This window comes from Saimiri boliviensis, chromosome 16 (assembly GCF_048565385.1).
Source record: "Saimiri boliviensis isolate mSaiBol1 chromosome 16, mSaiBol1.pri, whole genome shotgun sequence".
Lineage (NCBI taxonomy): Eukaryota > Metazoa > Chordata > Mammalia > Primates > Cebidae > Saimiri > Saimiri boliviensis.
In genome coordinates, this window is record NC_133464.1 from 54,807,153 (window position 1) to 54,819,376 (window position 12,224).

Consider the following 12,224-nt stretch of genomic DNA (forward strand, 5'->3'; position numbering starts at 1 on the left):
GCTCTTACCATTCCACTCCCACCATCCTTCATACTGCACTCTAGAAACATCACTAGGCAGAGTCCACACTTCAGAAGTGGAGAGTTATGTACATTGCCCTTAAGGGTAGAATTATCTAAATTATTTCAAAATTTTTAAGCATGGGAAATTTTTCTCTTATCTGTATTTATTTTTAGTCATTTAATTATATCAATATGGAATCACAGATATTTATATTTTTATTTATAATCTAAACAAATTTATTTATGTTGCTTAGATTGTTCAAGCTTTAGCCATTGGAAGCCCCATCGGTTGGCTCCTATGTCTTCTTCACATATGCATATTATCTCTAAAGTATTTCCTTACTTTCTGGCACTCCAGGCATATCCTGTATATTTCCTGCCCAAATCTTAGAAGGAGCCATTCTCCAAGAATCCCGAATTGCCTTCTCTTTTATTCTAAAATGGTATCAGAAAGAAAGATCTGGGTATTAGGTATGTTTACTGTTAACTGGGTTATCAGGATTGTCATTGTAGCTAGGTGTTCTTACCTGACCACACTAATAAATACATTCATATCCCCCAATATGTATACAAATGTTTATAAATATTTTATATGTAAATATCTGTATCTATATTAAGATCAAAAGAGTTAATTACATAAATACAGCAGGATATTTCTAATTTCTTTCTCTCATCTCATTTAATACTCTATTTATTTAATGTATCCATGCGCTATAATCACTCAAAACTTTGTTTCTATTATTACCTCAAAAATTATTTAGATGCATTAAGAAGAAGAAAAGTCAAAGGTTCTTTGTGTGTGTGTGTGTGTGTGTGTGTGTGTGTGTGTGTGTGTGTGCATGTTTACCTTTATGTATTTTTTCTTGGACACTCTTTTCTGCTTTTTGTGATACAAGTTTCTGACTTCTGTCATTTTTTTTCTCCCTGAAGAACTTCTTTCAGTATCCCCTGCAGGGCAGGTCTGATGGTGATGAATTCAGTCATACGAGTTTGTCTAAAAATATATTTATTTCTCCTTTAATTTAGAAGGACAATTGCACTGGAAATAAACCTCTAGTTGGTGATCATCTTTTCTTTTCACACTTTACATATTTTCTCCATGATCTTCTTGGTGGCATTGTTCCTGATAAGACATCTACTGTAATTTATGTCCTTGTTTTTCTGTGGATAAGCTGTTTTCTTTTTCCCTCTGACCACTTTCAAGACTTTCTTCCTAATCTTAATTTTCTTTAGTTTGAGTATAATATGCCTAAATTTAGTTTTTATAGAATCTATGGTCATTGTTGTCCACTAAACTTATAAAATTTTTTTCATAAAAATAATTTCCAACATGTAGCAACTAAGGCTAGGGAATTTACCATGATCAATTGGAATAAATTAAATGCCTATTAAGTGGGAAAAAGAAAACAACAATGATCAAATCAGAAATCAGTGAAAGAAGAAATATAAAAATAATAGTGTAAAAAATAAAATCTAGTAATTATTTGAAGAGATGAAAGAAAGTGATAAATTTTTAGAAAGACAGATCAGGGAAAAAAAAGACATAGGTATAAATTATTTGTGTTATAAATGATGTCAGGGATATCACTAAAGATCCTGTGAATATTACAATGATAATAAGGGAATACATGTATAGTTTTATTCCCATGAAATACTAAACTCACTCTAGGGATGTAGATTATGTGAACAACACTCCATCTACTGAGAAATTAAATTATGTTTATAGATTAAAAAGAATTTACACAAAGACTGACCTAAGTCCAAATTGATTGTACAAATATTTAAGAAAGAAATAACTCCAGGTTTACTCAAAATCATAAAGAAACTCAGAAAGGAGGGAATACTTAACTTATTCCATAAAAAAATACAACAAAAGAAAATTACAGAACAATAGTACATTAAAAATTATGATAAATCATGACTATGTTTATCTCAGAAATTTAGGTTTGGTTTAACCATTGAAAATTGACAAATTTAATTAGCCATATAAACAAAGTAAAAAAAAAAAGTAAGACCATATAATCACCTTAATAAAGAAAAGATTTGACAGATTTCAACATCCATACTAATTAAAAAAAAAAAAAAAACTATTAGAAAAACTAAAAATATTACTGAAGCAAGAAACACGGGAAACTTTTAACCTGATAGAGGATGTTTACAAATAACTACATCTAGCAACATATTTTATTCTGAAAGCCTAAAACATTTTTATGTAAGACCAGAAAAAACTATAACTACTTTCTTTACTCATCTTTAACGTGGTACTCAATAGAGGTACTATACAATGAAATCAGATATGAAAAAGAAATTAAAAGAATCAGATTGAAAATCAAGAGTAATACTCATTCACAGAAAACATGATCTTCTATACAGAAAATTAATAAAATGAACAAACAATGATACTACTAAGTGAATCAAAATTATAGGGACCAAAATTAATATTTTAAAAGTTCATTATATTTTTACATAATAGCGACATATTATGACAACTCTAAAATATTTTAAATAATTTATAATGGACTAAAATAATGAAATACTCAACTAAATTTGACATAACTGTGACAGTCTTTACACTGAAATCTAAAAAAAAAAATTGCTGCCATGTATTTTAAATAATCTAAAAAAAATAGGAGGTATGTATTGTATTGCTCATGGTTAAGGAGAGGCTATATTTTCATACTGTTAATTTTTGACAATGTGCAATGTACAATGTAAAAAGAACTTTCACCACAGACTACCTAAAGTCAAAGTGAAAGAGCAAATTCTCAAAACAGCAAGGAAAAACTATCCAGTCACTTAAAAAGAAACCTCTTCAGACTAACAGTGAACTTCTCCGTAGAATCATTACAGGCCAGAAGAGAATGGAATGGTGTATTTAAATTGCAGAAAGAAAAAGATGTTCTAGCCAAGAATTTCATATCATGGAAAATTAACTTTCAACAATGAAGGAGAAATAGAGACTTTGCCATATCAGCAAATGCTAATGGAATTTAACACTATGAGATGGCCCTACAAGAAATGCTCAAGGAAGTTCTGGTCTTTTAAGCCAAGGGGCAATTATTATTATCAAAATACATAAAAGTGTAAAACTCACTGGTAAACCAGTCACACAAAAGAAAAGAAAAAATATCAAATACACCATGACAGAATTCCACCAATCACAATGAGAAACAGTCAGAAAAAAAAGGAAAAATTTATAAAACACCAAGAGAAAAATTGGAAATAGAAAACCTAAGGTCACACCTCAAGGAACTAGAGAAATGAGAACAAACCAAACACAAACACATGAGAAAAAAAAATAATCAAGATCAGAGCAGAACTAAATGAAACTGAAACTATACATATATATATGATAAATAAAACAAAAACCTAATTCTTTGAGAAGATAAATAAAATGGATAGACCATTAGCAAGTTTAACCAACAAGAGACAAGATCCAAATGAGCTAATTTAGAAAACAAATGGGAAACATTACAATGGATATCATAGAAATACTAAAGACCGTGCAAGGCTACTATGAACACCTTTATGTGCACAAACTAAAAAAACAAGAGGAGGTTGATAAATTCCTGAATATATACAACCCTCCTAGATTAAAGCAGAAAGAAATAAAAACTCTGAACAGATCAATAACAAGCAGCAAGAATGAAATGGTAATAAATATTTGCCAACAAAAAAAAGCTCAGGATCAGAAGAATTCACAGCTGAATTATATTAGACAATTCCATTCCATTCCAACAGACCAGTGGAACAAAGATTTGGTACTATTCCTAGGACATTATTCTCAAAGATAAAGAGGAAAACTTGTCTACATAATTCTGTGAAGCCAGTATCACCTTCATACCAAAATCAGGAAAAGACATTAAAAAAAAAAAAAAGAAAGAAAGAAAGAAAACTACAGACCAATATCACTGGTGAACATGGATGCAAAAATCCTCAACAAATTGCTAGCTAAGCAATGAAAAGTGGTTTTCACATCAGGGATGCAGGGATGGTTTAACATGTGCAAGTCAATAAACGTGAAACACCCCATAAAAAAATTAAAAACAAAAATCATATGATCATTTCAATAGACACAGAAAAAGCATTTGTCAAAATACAGCATCCATTTATAATTAAAATCCCTAGCAAAATTGGTATAGAAGAGACATACCTTAAGGTAATAAAAGCCATCTATGACAAACCCACAACCAACATTATACTGAATGGGAAAAGTTGAAAGCATTTCCCTGAGAAGTGGAACAAGAAAGGGATTCCCATCTCACCACTTCTATTCAATATAGTACTGGAAGTCCCAGCCCTAGCAATCAAACAAGAGAAAGAAATAAAGGGTATCCAGATCAGTAAACAGGAATTAAAACTGTTTCTGTTCACTGATGATATGATTGCATGCCTAGAAAACCCTAAAGACTCATCCAAAAGGCTGCTGTATCTGATAAACAAATTCAGCAAATTTTTAGAATACAAAATCAATGTGCAAAAATCAGTAACACTGCTATACACCAACAGTGACCAAGCTGAGAATCAAATAAAAAACTCAGTCCCCTTTACAATAGCTGCAAAAACAAAAACAAAATAAAAACTTAGGAATATACCAAATCAAGGATGTGAAAGACCTCTGCAAGGAAAACTACAAACACTGATGAAAGAAATCATAGATGACACAAATGGAAAAACATTCCAATCTCATGGATTGCTAGAATCAATATTGTGAGAAAGACCATATTGCCACACAATCTACAAATTCAATGCAATCGCCATCAAAATATCATCATTTTTTACAGAACTAGCAAAAAACATGTTAAAATTCATAGGGAACCAAAAAGAGAGCCCACATAGCTAAAGAAGAACTAAGCAAAAAGAATAAGAAATCCTGAGGCATCACGTTACCCAACTTCCAACTATTCAAACTATACTATAAGGTTATGGCCACCCAAAAAGCATGTTACCACGCCCAGCTATTTTTTGTATTTTTAGTAGAGACAGGGTTTCAGCATGTTGGCCAGCATGGTTTTAATCTCTTGACCCCTTGATCCTCCCACCTTGGCCTCCCAAAGTTCTGGGATTACAGGTATGAGCCACCAAGTCTGGCCTGCCAATGTGTTCTATAGACTTTGTGCAATCTTTTTAATAACATACATGCCTTTTTTTTTTCTTGTAGAAATTGGCAAAATTGCTTTTACAATTCATGTGAAAATAAAGAGAACTTAGAAAAGCAAAGATAGCTTCAAAAACAGAATCATAGTTGGAGTGCTATAACTATTTGATTTCAAGCTAGAGTAATTAAGATAATATTGTTGGTACAGATATAGATAAATAATTAATGAAGGATCATAGATTGTCTAAAACAAAACCACACCTATAGACAATTAATTTTTAAACAAAGCACATATGCAATATAGTAGTTTAAAGGTAGTCTTTACTAACACAGTGGTGAAATACTTGAACATCTGCATGAAATAAAATGCAATTTATATACTTGCCTCCCACACAAAAATTAAGTGAATCATGAATCTACATAAAAATGTCAAAGCTGTAAAACTTCTAGAAGACAATATAGGATGAAACCCTTGACCTTTGGCAAGAAATATTCCTCAGAAAAAAAACAAAAAGAATATACAAGTTCCAGAGAATATTTACAAAGCATATATCTAATAAAAAGATGCAAACATGATAAATAAGCAAATTAAAGATGGCCAATATGATTAGTTAGTAGGGAAATACAAATAAAAACCTCAACACATTGATAGAATGTTGAAAAAAAATTGTCCATGGCAAGTGTTGCCAAGGACTATGGTATGCATGTAAAATGGTGGAATCCACTTTGAAAATGCGGGAGGATCACGAAGTCAGGAGTTCAAGAAACTGACTAACATGGTGAAACCCTGTCTCTACTAAGAATACAGAAACAGCTGGGTGTGGTGGCACATGCCTGTATTCCCAGCTACTTGGGATGCTGAGGTAGTAGAATCACTTGAAACCAGGAGGCAGAGGTTGCAGTGAGCACCACTGCACTCCAGCCTGGGTGAGAGTGAGACTCTGTCTCAAAAGAAAACAAAAAAGGGTAATAGTTTGTCAATTTCAAGAACTTTAAACGTACCCACAATATATTATTTAAACATATAATTTTTAGGTATTTACTCAAGAGAAAAAAGTACATATGGTCAGAGGAAGGCTTGTACATAATTGCTTATAGCAATTTTATTTGCACATGTACCACATAAGAGGACAAACGGAAAACCACCATTGTCTGTATCAGCAGGTGAGTGGATAAACAAACTGTTGTATATCGGCAATAGACAATTGAAACAACTAAAACATGAATTAATTTTAAAATAATTAGGCTGGATAAAGAAGACAGACTAAAAAGAATATATGCTGTAAAATTTTTTGTATACAATAGTCTAGATAATGCAAACTAGTCTCTAATGATAGAAAATAGACCAATCATTTCTTTGGGGGAGAGGAAAGTTGTCAAATGGTGGAAGATAGAAAAAAATAATGTAAGGATACTTTTAGGATGATAGATACGTGTATTATCTTTTTTATGATAATAGTTTAATGGGTGCTTACATATGTTGATGTATCAAATTATACATTTTAAATATTCATAGTTCATCTTATCTCAAATATAATTCAATAATAAATTCTAAAATGTTAAAATATTTAAAAGTAATAAAGTTGTTGACATAAAAACTGGATATGGAAATGGGAACAGCAAAAAGAAAGTCGAAGATTATTACTTTAGATCATTATCAATATAAACATATGTTGAAAGGAATTAGCATCTGCCACATTATTGTTTTTGTAATTAAATAAAATAATATGAATATAAAACTACAAGCTTGGTTATAGGATTGAAACATAAAACCAGAGACACAGACAAAACTCATTCAGGAAAAGATAATCTAGAATAAAGTAGGCTAAAATTAAATTTACAAACAGTGTTATCACTAATCTAACTGAGAAAGAATGGCCCAATAGTCAATGTTCATTAGTAAACTCAATAAAAATTTGAAGTCAACTAGGGAAAAAGCATTGCTACTGGGGAAAAAAGCATAATAAATGGGAAATTAACAGAGAATATTATAATCTATTATGCATTCCAAAATTCATTCTGAAGATTGGATATTGATTATTTAAATAGAATATTTCTTGTAGTGGAGGTCTAATACTGTGTTTTAAAATAATTCTAGGCATAATGTCATATTGCCTTCTTTTGTTCTGCTCTATGGCAATAGCATATAATGAATACATTATAAAGAAAATAAATTTATTTTTTACGGTTCTGGAGGCTGGAATGTTTAAGATAAAGGTGCTGGCATAATAGGGCTTGGATTCTCTGCCTCTTTAGACAGTGGCTTAAACCCTGCATTCTTCACTTGACAGAAGAGCAGAAGAAAACAAACCCATTCACACATATCTTTTTCATATCTCCATTAACTCATTGCGGAGAGCAGAGCCTTTATAACTTAAACACTTCTAATTAGGCTCCTCCTACCAATGTTGTCGAATTGGAGATTAAGTTTCTAACACATGAATTTTAAAGGGGACAAAAATATTCAAACCGTAACTAGTATATTGGTTCATATTTTATTTTAACATAATATTCTGTAGGTTATTTCTTCACTTAGTTAATTGTTTGCTATCTAGAAGCTTTTTTAGTTTGACACCACCTCATTGGTCTCTTTTTGCTTTTGCTGTCTGTAATTTCTGGGTCATATTTTAAAAGTCATTGCCCAAACAAATATTGAAGAGTTTCTCCTGTTTTCTTCTAGTAGTTTTATAGTTTTATATGTTATATTTAAGTCTTTAATTTAATTTGGGTTTATTTTTGTATATGGTATAAGAAAGGGTCTAATTCATTCTTCTGCATGTGTATTCTAGCTTTCCCAGCAACATTTATTGACAAGACTATTCTTTCCTCTGTGTGTTTCTTAGTACCTTGCCAAAAATCAGTTGACTATAGAAGTATGAATTTATTTTTGAGTTTGCTTACTTGTTCCTTAAATCAGTGTGTCTGTTCTGATGCCAGTAAAATGCTGTTTGCATTACAATCGACTAATATTGTTTTGAAATCAGAGAGTAAGGTACCTATAGCTTTGGTCTCTTTGTTCAAAATTGTTTTGGCTATTCAAGGTATTTCATGGTTCCACATGAATTTGATTCTTTTTTTCATATTTCTGTTTAAAATGGCATTGGCATTTTGATATGAATCACACTGAACCTGTAGATTGTTTTGGTTACTATGGGTATTTTCACAACATGAATTCTTGTGACCCATAGCCATGAGATAACTTTTCATTTATGTCTGTCTTTTCCAGTTTCTTTCATCAGTGTTTTATAGTTTTAAGAACACAGGCTTTTTACCGCCTTGATTAAATTTACACCTAAGTTTTTAATTTTTTGTTGCTATTGTAAAGAGGATTGTTTTCATAGTTTCATTTTCAGATAGCTTATTATATCTATATAGAAACACTACAGATTTTTGTACACTGATTTTGCATTATTCAACTTAACTAAATTTATTTATCAGTTTTAACAATATTTTCATGAATTCTTAGAAAGGGAGAAAATGTTTGCAAACCATACATCTGATAAGAGGTTAATGTCCAAAATACATAAGAAACTCAAACCACTCAAGGGAAAGAACACGTTTCCCGATTTAAATATGAGCAAAGAACCTAAAGAGACATTTTTCTAAAGAAGATATACAAATGACAAACAGGGACATGAAAAAATACTTAGAATCATTAATCATTAAAGAAATGAAAATGAAAATCATAATGTGATATCACCTTACAACTGTTAGAATGGCTTTTGTCAAAAAGATGAAAAAGTATTAAAGAGAAAGTGAAGGGAATTCTTACGCATTGTAAGTGGAACTGTAAATTAGTGTAGCCATTATGGAAAAATGATATGACGACTTCTCAAAAAACAAAAAAAGCCAGAACTACCATATAACCCAGTAAACTCATGTCTGATTATCTATCCAAAGGAACTAAAATCAGTATGTTAAAGGAAGATCTGCTCTCCCATGTACATTGCAGCACTATTCACAATAACCAAGATGTAAAATCAACCTATGTGTCCAATACAAGTGAATAAATAGAGAAACTGTGGTATATATACAAAATGGAAACTTGTTTAGCCTTTAAGATTCTGAAAATCTGTCTTTTGCAACAACATGACTAAATCTGGAGGACATTATGCTAACTGAAATAAGCCAGTCAAAAAAAGACAAATACTAAATGATCTCACTTATGTGTGGCATATATAAAGTTAAATGCAATATATAATAAAGTTAAACTCAAATAAGTAGAGGGCAGGACAATGTTTTTCAGAGTCTGGAGGCTGGTGAAGAGAGAGTAAATGGAGAGTTATCCATCAAAGGGTACAAAGTTTCAGATAGATGGAAGAAATAGGTTTTGAGATCTATTGCACAACAGAGTGACTCTAGTGAAAAATACACATGTATAAATAAGTGAAAAATAGATTTCAAAATTCCCACCATAAAAACTGATAGGTAAGTGAGGGAATAGAAATGTTAATCAGCTTGATTTAATTATGCAAATTAAGTAAAATGCATATATGTAAATATAGATATATATTCCATAACCCCAAATAGCTAGCTAAACATTATACGTTTAATTATTTTATAATTTTATATAAATTAACCTTAGCCACATATTTTATGATATCTCATATTATTTGACTTTAATGTGTAAAAGTCTTGCTTTTATCTGAAATTCACCAATTCACATTTCAGACGTTCCCTTATTCAAAGAAATGCACCAACGATATAAGGATTATCTTCCTGGTCTCACAGATAAAAAGGGGAATGATGTGTTATCTCTGTAGGGACAGATTTATCCCTGTAGTTTAAGAATCTGGTTGAAGTTTCCCAAACTATAGTCAGAGAATTCAAAATATTTCAGTGATATTCTCAGACAAATTAAATTCAAATGACTTTTTAAATGTTTTGTGGAAAGAATAGCAAATGTTTTAATCTTACCCATTTAGACTAGGGCTTCAATCAGTCTCAATCTTTTTGCAATTAAATATTTACTTTTTGTGATGACAATTACACAGAACACTAAAATATAAAAACACATCCAATTATTTGCCAAAGAAAGAAAGAATTACACCATTATTTGGATATGATTCTTTTGGGAAAAGAGTTTTTGTAAGTATTGAAGATGCAACCCATAAGTCCTAACTTTCAACCTAAATATCTATGTTGTACTGCTCTTCCAGGGACATTGTGTGCAGGCACTCAGAATGGTCCAGCGTTTCACATACTGACTTAGGCTTTCCTGCAGTACAGCTTCTAACAAAACTAGGCTGTTCCTGACCCCTGGTAATATAACTTTTTACCTTTATACCAAGAAAGTTGGGAAAGCACCGAAATCTGCATGTGGTGTGTGCCCAGGCAGGCTTTGAGAGGTTCATGCTGTAAGACCTAAAGTTCTTATGAGATTGTCCAAAACAAAGAAACATGTCAGCAGGGCCTGTGGTGGTTCCATGAGTGCTGAATATGTTCGTGACAGGATCAAGCGTGCTTTCCTTATTGAGGAGCAGAAAATCATTGTGAAAGTGTTGAAGACGCAAGCACAGAGTCAGAAAGCTAAATAAAAAGTGAAACTTTTTTGAGTAATAAAAATGAAAAGACTTGCAAAAAAAAAAAAATCTATGTAGTACTGCATTACATTCTACCAAATATAGTGTAAAATGGCAGATTTTTCTATCTCTTTCCTTATTTTTGCTATTAAGAAAGTGTCAACTTTTAGAAACAAGCCGTAAGATCAGAACACTCAGGGAGATTTGAGAAATTTTTATTATTAAAGGTATAGTACTGATATGTTTTGAATGTTTTAAGCAATAGCTTAAAACTAAGCAACTTTAAGCATATATAAAAAAGAGAAATAGCAAAATTGTGTTTTATTTTTAAAATTATAAAAATATAAATGCTTAAAATAAAAAAGAATTATAGCAGGAATACATGAAACTTTTGAATTTACTTTTCTTTATACAATCTAAGAACAAGAAGAAATACGTTTAGAAATGTCTTTGAATAGTGTTTCTTACTTTTTATTTATTAAACTACTCAAGCCTGAAATTTTTGAAAAGGATTTTCACTTATTCATTGATTTTTCTTAGGAACCTTCGTCACAATCAATTGATTAAAATAAATGTGGTTTATTTCTGAACTTGTGGATTTTTTTTTCATTTTTATAATATTCAAAAATTTAGTATTGTAGATTCTCCAAATTTACTGTTCATTTAAAAAAATAGTTTTACTACTCTGGGTCATGTGAATCTTATTTTAGAATCAGCATGTCACAGTCTAGTAGAAAATCCTCTAGATTATGATTAAGGTGCATTGAATTCATAAATTAATTTATGGAAAGTTAAAATGTAACAACAGGCCGGGCGCAGTGGCTCACGCCTATAATCCCAGCACTTTGGGAGGCCGAGGCAGGTGGATCACGAGGTCAAGAGATCGAGACTATATTGGTCAACAGGGTGAAACCCCGTCTCCACTAAAAATACAAAAATTAGCTGGGCATGGTGGTGCATGCCTGTAGTCCCAGCTACTCGGGAGGCTGAGGCAGGAGAATTGCTTGAACCCAGGAGGCGGAGGTTGCGGTGAGCCGAGATCGCGCCATTGCACTCCAGCCTGGGTAACAACAGCGAAACTCAGTCTCAAAAAAAAAAAAAAAAAAGAAAGAAAAAAAGTAACAACATAGAGACTTTCAATTTATGAACATGGTGTATCTCTTGATTTATTTAAGGCTTCTTCAATTTCCCTCAGTTTGTTTTATACTTTTCAGTAAAAAAAAAAAAAAAAAAAAAAAAAGTCATGCACAGCTTTTGTTAAATTCTAACATTAGTATGTTGTTAAATGCTACTATAAATTCATTTTTTATTTTCAAACTGTTTACTGCTAATATACAGAAATACATTTTTATGTATAGACTTTGCATCCTGCTGCTTTGTGGACTGCAGTTATTTACTTCTAGTGGTTAATTTACAGATCTGTTTTATTTCAATAACATGCTATCTGTGAATATAGACTTTCATTTTCTCTTTTCTACCTTTATGACTTTTATTTATCTTGCATGCCATCCTGAAGTGGCTAGGGCCTACACTATAATGTTGGGGTAAAAATGATGAGAGTGAGTGGTAACCTTGTCCTGTTCTTGATTGTAGGAAGAGAAA

General features: G+C 31.4%; 1 pseudogene; it reads left to right on the forward strand.

Moving 5' to 3' along the window:
• Positions 1-8,116: 8,116 nt before the first annotated feature.
• LOC120365719 (large ribosomal subunit protein eL34-like) lies at positions 8,117-10,637 on the forward strand (annotated as a pseudogene).
• Positions 10,638-12,224: the final 1,587 nt, after the last annotated feature.